Here is a 17249-nt window from a genome sequence, read left to right on the forward strand (position 1 = left end):
GAGGAGACACTAATAAAGGAGGGACATGTTTTGTTTGAGGAGACACTAATAAAGGAGGAACATGTTTTGTTTGAGGAGACACTAATAAAGGAGGGACATGTCGTTCCTTCGTCATCACTGACTGAATTAAAAGATGGGGAAAGTTCTGTGTTTATTGTTGTCCTTCGTCATTATTATTATTATTATTATTATGGAACAAAATCATAAAAAACATCTCCCATGAGGAAGTGCTGAGTGCTACGGTATGTACCGTGTCGAGTGAAAATGATGGATGACAACAGCACCACTATTCTCTGTAATCTACTCATCTCATGACCAGAGTCAGCTATATCATTTACAGTTACAGCTCTTCAATCATTGGTTCTTCTCTGGTGGTTCCGAAAGCAGGTGATTGGTTCTTCTCTGGTGGTTCCGAAAGCAGGTGATTGGTTCTTCTCTGGTGGTTCCGAAAGCAGGTGATTGGTTCTTCTCTGGTGGTTCTGAAAGCAGGTGATTAGTTCTTCTCTGGTGGTTCTGAAAGCAGGTGATTGGTTCTTCTCTGGTGTTCTGAAAGCAGGTGATTGGTTCTTCTCTGCTGGTTCTGAAAGCAGATGATTGGTTCTTCTCTGGTGTTCTGAAAGCAGGTGATTGGTTCTTCTCTGGTGTTCCGAAAGCAGGTGATTGGCAGCTACAGCTTGAGCTCTTTGATCATTGGCTGTCCCTTCAGGCCCAGTAGCAGGTTGTTGGCTGCCAGAGCTGACATGGCATTACGCGTGGAGTAGGACGCACTGGCAATGTGGGGGAGGATCACTGGAGAGAGAGAGATGAGAGGATCACTGGAGAGAGAGCTGACAGGGAGGATCACTGGAGAGAGAGATGAGAGGGAGGATCACTGGAGAGAGAGAGCTACAGGGAGGATCACTGGAGAGAGAGAGATGAGAGGGAGGATCACTGGAGAGAGAGAGAGATGAGAGGATCACTGGAGAGAGAGATGACAGGGAGGATCACTGGAGAGAGAGAGATGAGAGAGGATCACTGGAGAGAGAGAGATGAGGATCGCCGGAGTGAGAGAGAGATGACGGGGAGGATAACTAGAGAGAGAGCGAGAGAGATGACAGGGAGGATCACTGGAGAGAGAGAGAGATAGAGGAGGATCACTGGAGGGAGAGAGATGACAGGGAGGATCTCTGGAGAGAGAGAGAGAGAGGAGGGAGGATCACGAAACAGGCAGTACAGGACTAACAACAGTATTAAACAGGCAGTACAGGACTGACAGACAGTAATAAATGAAACAGGCAGTACAGGACTGACAGACAGTAATAAACAGGCAGTACAGGACTGACAACAGTAGTAAATGAAACAGGCAGTACAGGACTGACAGACATTAATAAACAGGCAGTACAGGACTGACAGACAGTAATAAACAGGCAGTACAGGACTGACAACAGTAATAAACAGGCAGTACAGGACTGACAACAGTAATAAACAGGCAGTACAGGACTGACAACAGTATTAAACAGGCAGTACAGGACTGACAACAGTAATAAACAGGCAGTACAGGACTGACAACAGTAATAAACAGGCAGTACAGGACTGACAACAGTATTAAACAGGCAGTACAGGACTGACAGACAGTAATAAACAGGCAGTACAGGACTGACAGACAGTAATAAACAGGCAGTACAGGACTGACAACAGTAGTAAATGAAACAGGCAGTACAGGACTGACAGACATTAATAAACAGGCAGTACAGGACTGACAACAGTAGTAAATGAAACAGGCAGTACAGGACTGACAGACATTAATAAACAGGCAGTACAGGACTGACAGACAGTAATAAACAGGCAGTACAGGACTGACAGACATTAATAAACAGGCAGTACAGGACTGACAACAGTAATAAATGAAACAGGCAGTACAGGACTGACAACAGTATTAAACAGGCAGTACAGGACTGACAACAATAGTAAATGAAACAGGCAGTACAGGACTGACAGACATTAATAAACAGGCAGTACAGGACTGACAACAGTAATAAATGAAACAGGCAGTACAGGACTGACAACAGTAATAAACAGGCAGTACAGGACTGACAGACAGTAATAAACAGGCAGTACAGGACTGACAACAGTAATAAATGAAACAGGCAGTACAGGACTGACAACAGTAATAAACAGGCAGTACAGGACTGACAACAGTATTAAACAGGCAGTACAGGACTGACAGACAGTAATAAACAGGCAGTACAGGACTGACAGACAGTAATAAACAGGCAGTACAGGACTGACAACAGTAATAAACAAGCAGTACAGGACTGACAGACAGTAATAAACAGGCAGTACAGGACTGACAACAGTAATAAACAGGCAGTACAGGACTGACAGACAGTAATAAACAGGCAGTACAGGACTGACAACAGTATTAAACAGGCAGTACAGGACTGACAACAGTATTAAACAGGCAGTACAGGACTGACAGACAGTAATAAACAGGCAGTACAGGACTGACAGAGTAATAAACAGGCAGTACAGGACTGACAGACAGTAATAAACAGGCAGTACAGGACTGACAACAGTATTAAACAGGCAGTACAGGACTGACAGACAGTAATAAACAGGCAGTACAGGACTGACAACAGTATTAAACAGGCAGTACAGGACTGACAACAATAATAAATAAAACAGGCAGTACAGGACTGACAACAGTAATAAACAGGCAGTACAGGACTGACAGAGTAATAAACAGGCAGTACAGGACTGACAACAGTAATAAACAGGCAGTACAGGACTGACAACAATAATAAATGAAACAGGCAGTACAGGACTGAACAGTAATAAACAGGCAGTACAGGACTGACAGACAGTAATAAACAGGCAGTACAGGACTGACAGACAGTAATAAACAGGCAGTACAGGACTGACAACAGTAGTAAATGAAACAGGCAGTACAGGACTGACAGACATTAATAAACAGGCAGTACAGGACTGACAGACATTAATAAACAGGCAGTACAGGACTGACAACAGTAATAAACAGGCAGTAGAGGACTGACAACAGTAATAAACAGGCAGTACAGGACTGACAACAGTATTAAACAGGCAGTACAGGACTGACAACAGTAATAAACAGGCAGTACAGGACTGACAACAGTAATAAATTAAACAGGAAATAGCAGGGTGAACTTGGTGGAGACTCTGAACCAATCACGCCCGTGTTTATACTCACCACAGTTGTTAAGGGTGAAGAGCGGGTGGCTGGTGGGCAGGGGTTCAGGGACGGTGACGTCGAGTCCAGCTCCCGCTATCTGACCGCTGGACAGGGCTTCATACAGATCCTCCTGGTCTACCACCCCTCCTCTACCACACAGAGCCATCATCATGTTACTGTCTACCACCCCTCTACCACACACAGCCATCATTATGTTACTGTCTACCACCCCTCTACCACACAGAGCCATCATGTTACTGTCTACCACCCCTCCTCTACCACACACAGCCATCATGTTACTGTCTACCACCCCTCTACCACACACAGCCATCATGTTACTGTCTACCACCCCTCCTCTACCACACAGAGCCATCATGTTACTGTCTACCACCTCTCCTCTGCCACACACAGCCATCATCATGTTACTGTCTACCACCCCTCCTCTACCACACACAGCCATCATGTTACTGTCTACCACCCCTCCTCTACCACACACAGCCATCATCATGTTACTGTCTACCACCCCTCCTCTACCACACACAGCCATCAAGTTACTGTCTACCACCCCTCCTCTACCACACACAGCCATCATGTTACTGTCTACCACCCCTCTACCACACACAGCCATCATGTTACTGTCTACCACCCCTCCTCTACCACACACAGCCATCATGTTACTGTCTACCACCCTCCTCTACCACACAGAGCCATCATGTTACTGTCTACCACCTCTCCTCTGCCACACACAGCCATCATCATGTTACTGTCTACCACCCCTCCTCTACCACACACAGCCATCATGTTACTGTCTACCACCCCTCCTCTACCACACACAGCCATCATCATGTTACTGTCTACCACCCCTCTACCACACACAGCCATCATCATGTTACTGTCTACCACCCCTCCTCTACCACACAGCCATCATGTTACTGTCTACCACCCCTCTACCACACACAGCCATCATGTTACTGTCTACCACCCCTCCTCTACCACACACAGCCATCATCATGTTACTGTCTACCACCCCTCCTCTACCACACACAGCCATCATCATGTTACTGTCTACCACCCCTCTACCACACACAGCCATCATCATGTTACTGTCTACCACCCCTCCTCTACCACACAGAGCCATCATGTTACTGTCTACCACCCCTCTACCACACACAGCCATCATGTTACTGTCTACCACCCCCTCCTCTGCCACACAGAGCCATCATGTTACTGTCTACCACCCCTCCTCTACCACACACAGCCATCATGTTACTGTCTACCACCCCTCCTCTACCACACACAGCCATCATCATGTTACTGTCTACCACCCCTCCTCTACCACACACAGCCATCATGTTACTGTCTACCACCCCTCCTCTGCCACACAGAGCCATCATCATGTTACTGTCTACCACCCCTCCTCTACCACACAGAGCCATCATGTTACTGTCTACCACACACAGCCATCATGTTACTGTCTACCACCCCTCCTCTACCACACAGAGCCTTCATGTTACTGTCTACCACACACAGCCATCATGTTACTGTCTACCACCCCTCCTCTACCACACACAGCCATCATGTTACTGTCTACCACCCCTCCTCTACCACACACAGCCATCATGTTACTGTCTACCACCCCTCCTCTACCACACACAGCCATCATGTTACTGTCTACAACCCCTCTACCACACACAGCCATCATGTTACTGTCTACCACCCCTCCTCTACCACACACAGCCATCATGTTACTGTCTACTACACACAGCCATCATGTTACTGTCTACCACCCCTCTACCACACACAGCCATCATGTTACTGTCTACCACCCCCCTCCTCTACCACACAGCCATCATGTTACTGTCTACCACCCCTCCTCTACCACACAGAGCCATCATGTTACTGTCTACCACCCCTCTACCACACACAGCCATCATGTTACTGTCTACCACCCCTCCTCTACCACACAGAGCCATCATGTTACTGTCTACCACCCTCCTCTACCACACACAGCCATCATGTTACTGTCTACCACCCCTCTACCACACAGAGCCATCATGTTACTGTCTACCACCCCTCCTCTACCACACACATCCATCATGTTACTGTCTACCACCCCTCCTCTACCACACACAGCCATCATGTTACTGTCTACCACCCCTCCTCTACCACACACAGCCATCATCATGTTACTGTCTACCACACACAGCCATCATGTTACTGTCTACCACCCCTCCTCTACCACACACAGCCATCATGTTACTGTCTATCACCCCTCCTCTACCACACAGAGCCATCATGTTACTGTCTACCACCCCTCCTCTACCACACAAAGCCATCATGTTACTGTCTACCACCCCTCTACCACACAGAGCCATCATGTTACTGTCTACCACTCCTCTACCACACACAGCCATCATGTTACTGTCCACCACACACAGCCATCATGTTACTGTCTACCACCCCTCTACCACACAGAGCCATCGTCATGTTACTGTCTACCACCCTCCTCTACCACACACAGCCATCATGTTACTGTCTACCACACACAGCCATCATGTTACTGTCTACCACCCCTCCTCTACCACACACAGCCATCATGTTACTGTCTACCACCCCTCCTCTACCACACACAGCCATCATGTTACTGTCTACCACCCCTCTACCACACAGAGCCATCATGTTACTGTCTACCACCCCTTTACCACACACAGCCATCATGTTACTGTCTACCACCCCTCCTCTACCACACACAGCCATCATCATGTTACTGTCTACCACACACAGCCATCATGTTACTGTCTACCACCCCTCCTCTACCACACACAGCCATCATGTTTACTGTCTACCACACACAGCCATCATGTTACTGTCTACCACCCCTCCTCTACCACACACAGCCATCATGTTACTGTCTACCACCCCTCTACCACACACAGCCATCATGTTTACTGTCTACCACACACAGCCATCATGTTACTGTCTACCACCCCTCCTCTACCACACACAGCCATCATGTTTACTGTCTACCACACACAGCCATCATGTTACTGTCTACCACCCCTCCTCTACCACACACAGCCATCATGTTACTGTCTACCGCCCCTCCTCTACCACACAGAGCCATCATGTTACTGTCTACCACCCCTCCTCTACCACACACAGGAGTTACAGTGTGTTACTGTGTGTCACCGTCGGTTACCGTGTGTTACCGTGTGTTACTGTGTGTGTGTGTGTGTGTGTGCGTGCTTGGTCACCTGCTGGTGTTGATGAAGATGGAGGTATTCTTCATTTTGGAGAACAGGTCCTTGTTACAGATGTCTTTAGTCTCTGGTGTCAGAGCACAACACACTGACAGGAAGTCAGACTGGCTGGCCAGCTCATCCATAGAGACTAGAGGGAGAGGACAACACACTGACAGGAAGTCAGAGAGAGGGAGAGAGGACAACACACTGACAGGAAGAGCCAGCTCATCCATAGAGACAAGAGGGAGAGAGGACAACACACTGACAGGAAGTCAGAGAGGGGAGAGAGGACAACACACTGACAGGAAGTCAGACTGACTGGCCAGCTCATCCATAGAGACTAGAGGAGAGAGGACAACACACTGACAGGAAGCCAGACTGACTGGCCAGCTCATCCATAGAGACTAGAGGAGAGAGGACAACACACTGACAGGAAGTCAGAGAGAGGGAGAGAGAGGACAACACACTGACAGGAAGTCAGACTGACTGGCCAGCTCATCCATAGAGACTAGAGGGAGAGAGGACAACACACTGACAGGAAGTCAGACTGACTGGCCAGCTCATCCATAGAGACTAGAGGGAGAGAGGACAACACACTGACAGGAAGTCAGACTGACTGGCCAGCTCATCCATAGAGACAAGAGGGAGAGAGGACAACACACTGACAGGAAGTCAGACTGACTGGCCAGCTCATCCATAGAGACAAGAGGGAGAGAGGACAACACACTGACAGGAAGTCAGAGAGATCCATAAGAGAGAGGACAACACACTGACAGGAAGAGCCAGCTCATCCATAGAGACTAGAGGGAGAGAGGACAACACACTGTCATGATGTCAGACTGACTGGCCAATGACCATCCATGACATTCAGCATCAAGTCTAGGAATCTCTCAACACAACACAGTATGACATCAGAAATGACACACAAACTATTGTTGATTTAATATGTTTTTAAAAGTGTTTTATTTAGTATATTCATATCTCAGTGGTACCATATTCACCATATCTCAGTGGTACCATATTCCTCATTACACCATATCTCAGTGGTACCATATTCCTATTCCACCATATCTCAGTGGTACCATATTCCCCATTACACCATATCTCAGTGGTACCATATTCCTATTCCACCATATCTCAGTGGTACCATATTCCTATTCCACCATATCTCAGTGGTACCATATTCCCCATTACACCATATCTCAGTGGTACCATATTCCCCAAATCTCAGTGGTACCATATTCCCACTACATTACACCATATCTCAGTGGTACCATATTCCCCACTACACCATATCTCAGTGGTACCATATTCCCCATTACACCATATCTCAGTGGTACCATATTCCCTCAGTGGTACATAGTGGTACCATATTCCCCATTACACCATATCTCAGTGGTACCATATTCCCCATATCTCAGTATTCCCCATTAAACCATATCTCAGTGGTACCATATTCCCCCCATATCTCAGTGGTACCATATTAAACCATATCTCAGTGGTACCATATTCCCCATTAAACCATATCTCAGTGGTACCATATTCCCCATTACACCATATCTCAGTGGTACCATATTCCCCATTAAACCATATCTCAGTGGTACCATATTCCCCATTACACCATATCTCAGTGGTACCATATTCCCCATTACACCATATCTCAGTGGTGCCATATTCCCCACTACACCATATCTCAGTGGTACCATATTCCCCACTACACCATATCTCAGTGGTACCATATTCCCCATGAAACCATATCTCAGTGGTACATATTCCCCATTAAACCATATCTCAGTGGTACCATATTCCCCATTAAACCATATCTCAGTGGTACCATATTACACATTAAACCATATCTCAGTGGTACCATATTCCCCATTACACCATATCTCAGTGGTACCATATTCCTCATATCTCAGTGGTACCATATTCCCCACCATATCTCAGTGGTACCATATTCCCCACAACACCATATCTCAGTGGTACACCATATCTCAGTGGTACCATATTCCCCAAAACACCATATCTCAGTGGTACCATATTCCTCATTACACCATATCTCAGTGGTACCATATTCCCCACTACACCATATCTCAGTGGTACCATATTCCTCATTACACCATATCTCAGTGGTACCATATTCCCCATATCTCAGTGGTACATATTCCCCATACACCATCTCAGTGGTACCATATTCCCCATTACACCTCAGTGGTACCATATTCCCCATATCTCAGTGGTACCATATTCCCCATTAAACCATATCTCAGTGGTACCATATTCCCCATTACACCATATCTCAGTGGTACCATATTCCCATAACCATATCTCAGTGGTACCATATTCCCCATTACATCATATCTCAGTGGTACCATATTCCCACTACACCATATCTCAGTGGTACCATATTCCCCCATATCTCAGTGGTACCATATTCCCCACTACACCATATCTCAGTGGTACCATACACCATATCTCAGTGGTACCATATTCCCCATATCTCAGTGGTACATATTCCCCATATCTCAGTGGTACCATATTCCCCACTACACCATATCTCAGTGGTACCATATTCCCCATTACACCATATGTCAGTGGTACCATATTCCCCATTACACCATATCTCAGTGGTACCATATTCCCCACTACACCATATCTCAGTGGTACCATATTCCCCATTACACCATATCTCAGTGGTACCATATTCCCCATATCTCAGTGGTACCATATTCCCCACTACACCATATCTCAGTGGTACCATATTCCCCACTACACCATATCTCAGTGGTACCATATTCCCATTACACCATATCTCAGTGGTACCATATTCCCCATATCTCAGTGGTACCATATTCCCCATATCTCAGTGGTACCATATTCCCCATATCTCAGTGGTACCATATTCCCCATTACACCATATCTCAGTGGTACCATATTCCCCATTACACCATATCTCAGTGGTACCATATTCCCCATATCTCAGTGGTACCATATTCCCCATTACACCATATCTCAGTGGTACCATATTCCCCATTACACCATATCTCAGTGGTACCATATTCCCCATTACACCATATCTCAGTGGTACCATATTCCCCACTACACCATATCTCAGTGGTACCATATTCCCACTACACCATATCTCAGTGGTACCATATTCCCCATTACACCATATCTCAGTGGTAACATATTCCCATTAAACCATATCTCAGTGGTACCATATTCCCCATATCTCAGTGCTCCATACCATATTCTGCGTCGATCAAACTGGCCAGCTCTGGTCGGGGAGCCACGTCCGTGTAGATGAACTTCTTAACCTTGAACGGCTTCAGACGCTCAGCGATAGCCACTCCTGTCACGCACACACACACACACACACACACACACACACACACACACACACACACACACACACACACACCTAATGAGGTTGTGCTGTTCTTTTCCCTTGATAGTTGAGGGTTTTTTCACTGACCATAGTGTGTGTGTGTGTGTGTACTCACCGATCCTGCCCAGTCCCAGGATTCCCACGGTGCTGTTAGCCAGCTCATATCCACACAGCCACAGAGTCCTCCACGTTCCCCAGCCACCACTGGACAGGGACACACAGAGAGAAGAGGGGGGAGGAGTGTGTGTGTGTGTCTGTGTGTCTGTGTGTCTGTGTGTCTGTCTCTGCGTGTGTGTGTGTCTGTCTCTGCGTGTGTGTGTATGTGTTCTTATGTCTTGGCTTCATGCGTAGCTTCTATCCGTCTCCTGGACGTGTGTGTGTGTGTGTGTGTGTGTGTGTGTGTGTGTTTTCCTACGTCTTGGCTTCATGCGTAGCCTCTATCAGTCTCCTGGACGTGTGTGTGTGTGTGTGTGTGTGTGTGTGTGTGTGTGTGTGTGTGTGTGTGTGTGTGTGTGTGTGTGTGTGCTCCTACGTCTTGGCTTCATGCGTAGCCTCTATCAGTCTCCTGGACGTGGTCAGTGTGTGTGTGTGTGTGTGTGTGTGTGTGTGTGTGTGCTCCTACGTCTTGGCTTCATGCGTAGCCTCTATCAGTCTCCTGGACGTGGTCAGTGTGTGTGTGTGTGTGTGTGTGTGTGTGTGTGTGTGTGTGTGTGTGTGTGTGTCGTGTCCTTACGTCTTGGCTTCATGCGTAGCCTCTATCAGTCTCCTGACGTGTGTGTGTGTGTGTGTCTGTGTGTCTCTGTGTGTGTGTGTGTGTGTGTGTGTCTCTGTGTGTGTGTGTGTGCTCCTACTTCTTGGCTTCATGCGTAGCCTCTATCAGTCTCCTGGACGTGGTCAGTAGCAGAGCGACAGTCAGTTCAGCTGTTGAGTCTGTCAACACATCTGGGGTGTAACCCACACGGATCCCCCCTGACACACACACACACACACACACACACACACACACACACACACACACACACACACACACACACACACACACACACACACACACTATACTTCGTCATATGTGTACAGTGTGTGACCCATAAACAATATAACATATTATAATCTACACATCATTAGGAACACCTGCTCTCTCCATGACAGACTGACAAGGTGAATCATTAGGAACACCTGCTCTCTCCATGACAGATTGACCAGGTGAATCATTAGGAACACCTGTTCTCTCCATGACAGATTGACCAGGTGAATCATTAGGAACACCTGCTCTATCCATGACAGACCAGGTGAATCATTAGGAACACCTGTTCTATCCATGACAGATTGACCAGGTGAATCATTAGGAACACCTGTTCTCTCCATGACAGACCAGGTGAATCATTAGGAACACCTGCTCTCTCCATGACAGACTGACCAGGTGAATCATTAGGAACACCTGTTCTATCCATGACAGACTGACCAGGTAAATCATTAGGAACACCTGCTCTCTCCATGACAGACTGACCAGGTGAATCATTAGGAACACCTGTTCTCTCCATGACAGACTGACCAGGTGAATCATTAGGAACACCTGTTCTCTCCATGACTGACCAGGTGAATCATTAGGAACACCTGTTCTCTCCATGACTGACTGACCAGGTGAATCATTAGGAACACCTGCTCTCTCCATGACAGACTGACCAGGTGAATCATTAGAACACCTGTTCTATCCATGACTGACCAGGTGAATCATTAGGAACACCTGTTCTATCCATGACTGACCAGGTGAATCATTAGGAACACCTGCTCTCTCCATGACAGACTGACCAGGTGAATCATTAGGAACACCTGTTCTCTCCATGACTGACCAGGTGAATCATTAGGAACACCTGTTCTCTCCATGACAGACTGACCAGGTGAATCATTAGGAACACCTGTTCTCTCCATGACTGACCAGGTGAATCATTAGGAACACCTGTTCTCTCCATGACAGACTGACCAGGTGAATCATTAGGAACACCTGTTCTCTCCATGACAGACTGACCAGGTGAATCATTAGGAACACCTGCTCTATCCATGACAGACTGACCAGGTGAATCATTAGGAACACCTGTTCTCTCCATGACAGACTGACCAGGTGAATCATTAGGAACACCTGTTCTCTCCATGACAGACTGACCAGGTGAATCATTAGGAACACCTGTTCTCTCCATGACAGACTGACCAGGTGAATCATTAGGAACACCTGCTCTCCCATGACAGACTGACCAGGTGAATCATTAGGAACACCTGTTCTCTCCATGACAGACTGACCAGGTGAATCATTAGGAACACCTGTTCTCTCCATGACAGACCAGGTGAATCATTAGGAACACCTGCTCTATCCATGACTGACCAGGTAAATCCACTTCAATCAGTGTAGATGAAGGGGAGGAGACATGTAGATGAAGGGGAGGAGACATGTAGATGAAGGGGAGGAGACATGTAGATGAAGGGGAGGAGACATGTAGATGAAGGGGAGGAGACGGGTTAAAGAAGGATTTTTAAGCCTCGAGATAATTGGGACATGGATTGTGTGTGTTTGCTATTCAGAGGGTGAATGGGTCAGACAAAATATTTAAGTGCCTTTGAACGGGGTTTGGTAGTAGGTGACAGGCGGTTTGAGTGTGTCAATAACTGCTGTGGTTTTCACTCTCCCGTGTGTATCAATGATGGTCCACCACCCAAAGGACATCCAGCCATCTTTGATACAATTGTGGGAAGCGTTGGAGTCAACATGGGCCTAGCATCCCTGTGGAACCCTTTCTACACCTTGAAGAGTCCTGCCCTGATGAATTGAGGCTCCTCTGAGGACAGAAATGGGGTTGGGGGCTGCAACTCAAATATTAGGAAGGTGTTCTTAATGATTTGTTATACTCAGTGGTATGTCTGTGATGTGACCAACAACAGAGGTCAGAGGTCACTGACCTTTTCTTTAGTTCCTCCAGGGAGAGGTGGTCAAAACCCACTGACATGGTGCTCAGGACTTTAAGGTTAGGACCTGCAGGAGAACACACACACACACACACACACACACAGAGAGAGACACATAACAAAAAGTCAGGTTCTCCCAGTGTTCCTGTCAGAGATGAGCCAATGGCGTTAGAGATTATGGACAGTCACCTGACCTGCAGCGTCCAATAGCTCGCCAATCTTCTCTGTGAGCACGCAGACCAGCGCATCGACACCTCTGACCTTCTGGAGCAGCTCCTTCCGGGGCACGGGGACGTCATCTGAGTCCCACAGATCAAACTGCACTCTGGGTAATGTAGGATTTCAAAATGAAAGACCTGTTACAGATTCTTTACAAATGTCTGTCTGTCTGTCTGTCTCTGTCTCTCTCTGTCTCTGTCTCGGTCTCTGTCTCTGTCTCGGTCTCTGTCTCTGTCTCTCTCTGTCTCTCTCTGTCTCTCTCTGTGTCTGTCTCTCTCTGTCTCTCTCTCTGTCTCTCTCTCTCTCTCTCTCTCTCTGTCTCTCTCTCTCTCTCTCTCTCTTCTGTCTCTGTCTCTCTCTGTCTCTCTCTCTCTCTCTGTCTCTCTCTCTCTGTCTCTCTCTCTCTCTCTCTTCTCTGTCTCTCTTTCTGTCTCTCTCTCTGTCTCTCTCTCTCTCTCTGTCTCTTTCATCTTTAAGGGAATCACTGATCTGGAATGAGTACTTCTGTGAAAGCTAATTAATTGTAATGAACCTGATAGAGAGACTGGAACAGTGTTATGAGTCAGAGAGAGACTGGAACAGTGTCACGAGTCAGAGAGAGACTGGAACAGTGTCACGAGTCAGAGAGAGACTGAACAGTGTCACGAGTCAGAGAGAGACTGGAACAGTGTCACGAGTCAGAGAGAGACTGGAACAGTGTCACGAGTCAGAGAGAGACTGGAACAGTGTCACGAGTCAGAGACTGGAACAGTGTCACGAGTCAGAGAGAGACTGGAACAGTGTTACGAGTCAGAGAGAGACTGGAACAGTGTCACGAGTCAGAGAGAGACTGGAACAGTGTCACGAGTCAGAGAGAGACTGGAACAGTGTCACGAGTCAGAGAGAGACTGGAACAGTGTTACGAGTCAGAGAGACTGGAACAGTGTTATGAGTCAGAGAGAGACTGGAACAGTGTTACGAGTCAGAGAGAGACTGGAGCAGTGTCACGAGTCAGAGAGACTGGAACAGTGTCACGAGTCAGAGAGAGACTGGAACAGTGTCACGAGTCAGAGAGAGACTGGAACAGTGTCACGAGTCAGAGAGAGACTGGAACAGTGTCACGAGTCAGAGAGAGACTGGAACAGTGTCACGAGTCAGAGAGAGACTGGAACAGTGTCACGAGTCAGAGAGAGACTGGAACAGTGTTATGAGTCAGAGAGAGACTGGAACAGTGTCACGAGTCAGAGAGAGACTGGAACAGTGTCACGAGTCAGAGAGAGACTGGAACAGTGTTATGAGTCAGTGTCAACAGTGTTATGAGTCAGAGAGAGACTGGAACAGTGTTATGAGTCAGAGAGAGACTGGAACAGTGTTATGAGTCAGAGAGACTGGAACAGTGTCACGAGTCAGAGAGAGACTGGAACAGTGTCACGAGTCAGAGAGACTGGAACAGTGTCACGAGTCAGAGAGAGACTGGAACAGTGTCACGAGTCAGAGAGAGACTGGAACAGTGTCACGAGTCAGAGAGAGACTGGAGCAGTGTCACGAGTCAGAGAGAGACTGGAACAGTGTCACGAGTCAGAGAGAGACTGGAACAGTGTCACGAGTCAGAGAGAGACTGGAACAGTGTCACGAGTCAGAGAGAGACTGGAACAGTGTCACGAGTCAGAGAGACTGGAACAGTGTCACGAGTCAGAGAGAGACTGGAACAGTGTCACGAGTCAGAGAGAGACTGGAACAGTGTTATGAGTCAGAGAGAGACTGGAACAGTGTCACGAGTCAGAGAGAGACTGGAACAGTGTCACGAGTCAGAGAGAGACTGGAACAGTGTTATGAGTCAGAGAGAGACTGGAACAGTGTTATGAGTCAGAGAGAGACTGGAACAGTGTTATGAGTCAGAGAGAGACTGGAACAGTGTTATGAGTCAGAGAGAGACTGGAACAGTGTCACGAGTCAGAGAGACTGGAACAGTGTCACGAGTCAGAGAGAGACTGGAACAGTGTCACGAGTCAGAGAGACTGGAACAGTGTCACGAGTCAGAGAGAGACTGGAACAGTGTCACGAGTCAGAGAGAGACTGGAACAGTGTCACGAGTCAGAGAGAGACTGGAACAGTGTCACGGAGTCAGAGAGACTGGAACAGTGTCACGAGTCAGAGAGAGACTGGAACAGTGTCACGAGTCAGAGAGAGACTGGAACAGTGTCACGAGTCAGAGAGAGACTGAACAGTGTCATGAGTCAGAGAGAGACTGGAACAGTGTTATGAGTCAGAGAGAGACTGAAACAGTGTTATGAGTCAGAGAGAGACTGGAACAGTGTTATGAGTCAGAGAGAGACTGGAACAGTGTCATGAGTCAGAGAGAGACTGGAACAGTGTTAGGAGTCAGAGAGAGACTGAATGAGTGTTATGAGTCAGAGAGAGACTGGAACAGTGTTATGAGTCAGAGAGAGACTGGAACAGTGTTATGAGTCAGAGAGAGACTGGAACAGTGTCATGAGTCAGAGAGAGACTGGAACAGTGTTACGAGTCAGAGAGAGACTGAATGAGTGTATTAAACAGTGTTATGAGTCAGAGAGAGACTGAATGAGTGTATTAAACAGTGTTAGGAGTCTGAGGAGGGAATAGAGAGGGAGAGAGTCCTGTTTGCGATAATATTTATTATTATTAATTGTGTTATGATGTTTTTATTGATAGGCCTGTTGTTAATGAGTCATTCCTTTTGCCAAAGTAAGCTTTGGCAGTATGCAAATTGAATTGAGAGAGACTTCTTATCTGTCTGGTCTGGGCAAACGTTGTCAGTTCTGTTTACCCAGAAGTCAATGATGAACCACACATGACAACATTTCAGAACTTTCCATTAGAATGAATGACAACTTGATAGGTTAGCCTCCATTAATGACTAAAGGACATTTAGTTAAATTAAAGACACGATCCAAAACCTAAAACCTACATAACATGAAATTAAAAGCAAAAATAATTCGATTTAACGAATCTAATTCTATTAAAAAGTAGGTCTACTGAACCAGAACGGCAACAAGAGAAAAGTGTGATCTCACTCACTGTCCAGACTCGCTGAGAATCTTCAGCCCTCTGGCGGGATCTGTCGCGTGATGTAGACCCGCGGTAGAGACGACATCTCTCTCTGCACGCGCCCGGTAACCCCGGTAATACTTAATGAGTTTAACGGCGCAACGGCAATCCGTTGGAGAGCCACACGCAGAGCCACGCGACCGCACTCACATCGTCGAGGAGAGGAGGTCTGGAGCTTTAGAGAGAGAAATTAATTTAATTTGATTTAAATCTGTTAAAAACGGGGACTTTGCAACCTGAGTTATTTTCTGGGTGGTGTCGTTTTTGTGTGTGTTGTTTTTGGCAGGGGTTCAGAGGGGAGGTACCGTAGGGGGTTGCTGTTCGGCCAATATGAAGGGAGGGATGGTTGACACACACACACACACACACACACACACACACACACACACACACACACACACACACACACACACACACACACACACACACACACACACACAGGAGTTTGATCCTGTTGTACATGTAGCTATGTAAGTAACCACTAACCAGACAGTTGTGTAAAACAGGCTCTGAGGCTCAGCCATGATGACCTGTGGTCCACTGTTAACTAATATGGACCACATGACATGGTCCAGTCAGCTCTATATAGATCTACTGTCTATCTGTTATCTATTGTTACAGTCTAACTAACAACATCAGGTCTACTGTCTATCTGTTATCTATTGTTACAGTCTAACCAACATCAGGTCTACTGTCTATCTGTTATCTATTGATCCAGTCTAAGTAACAACATCAGGTCTACTGTCTATCTGTTATCTATTGTTACAGTCTAACTAACAACATCAGGTCTACTGTCTATCTGTTATCTGGGTCTATCTATCTGTTCTATCTATTGTTACAGTCTAACTAACAACATAAGGTCTACTATCTATCTGTTATCTATTGATCCAGTCTAAGTAACAACATCAGGTCTACTGTCTATCTGTTATCTATTGTTACAGTCTAACTAACAACATCAGGTCTACTGTCTATCTGTTATCTGGGTCTACTATCTATCTGTTATCTATTGTTACAGTCTAACTAACAACATCAGGTCTACTGTCTATCTGTTATCTATTCTGCAGTCCAACTAACAACATCAGGTCTACTATCTATCTGTTATCTATTGTTACAGTCTAACTAACAACATCAGGTCTACTATCTATCTGTTATCTATTGTTACAGTCTAACTAACAACATCAGGTCTACT

The 17249-nt window shown here is 46.6% G+C and overlaps 1 pseudogene; it reads right to left on the minus strand.

Annotated features, from left to right (window-relative positions):
* Window positions 1-134: 134 nt before the first annotated feature.
* On the minus strand, window positions 135-16106 carry LOC135536324 (glyoxylate reductase/hydroxypyruvate reductase-like; annotated as a pseudogene).
* Window positions 16107-17249: the final 1143 nt, after the last annotated feature.

Source organism: Oncorhynchus masou, unplaced genomic scaffold, assembly GCF_036934945.1.
Source record: "Oncorhynchus masou masou isolate Uvic2021 unplaced genomic scaffold, UVic_Omas_1.1 unplaced_scaffold_594, whole genome shotgun sequence".
NCBI classification, from domain to species: domain Eukaryota; kingdom Metazoa; phylum Chordata; class Actinopteri; order Salmoniformes; family Salmonidae; genus Oncorhynchus; species Oncorhynchus masou.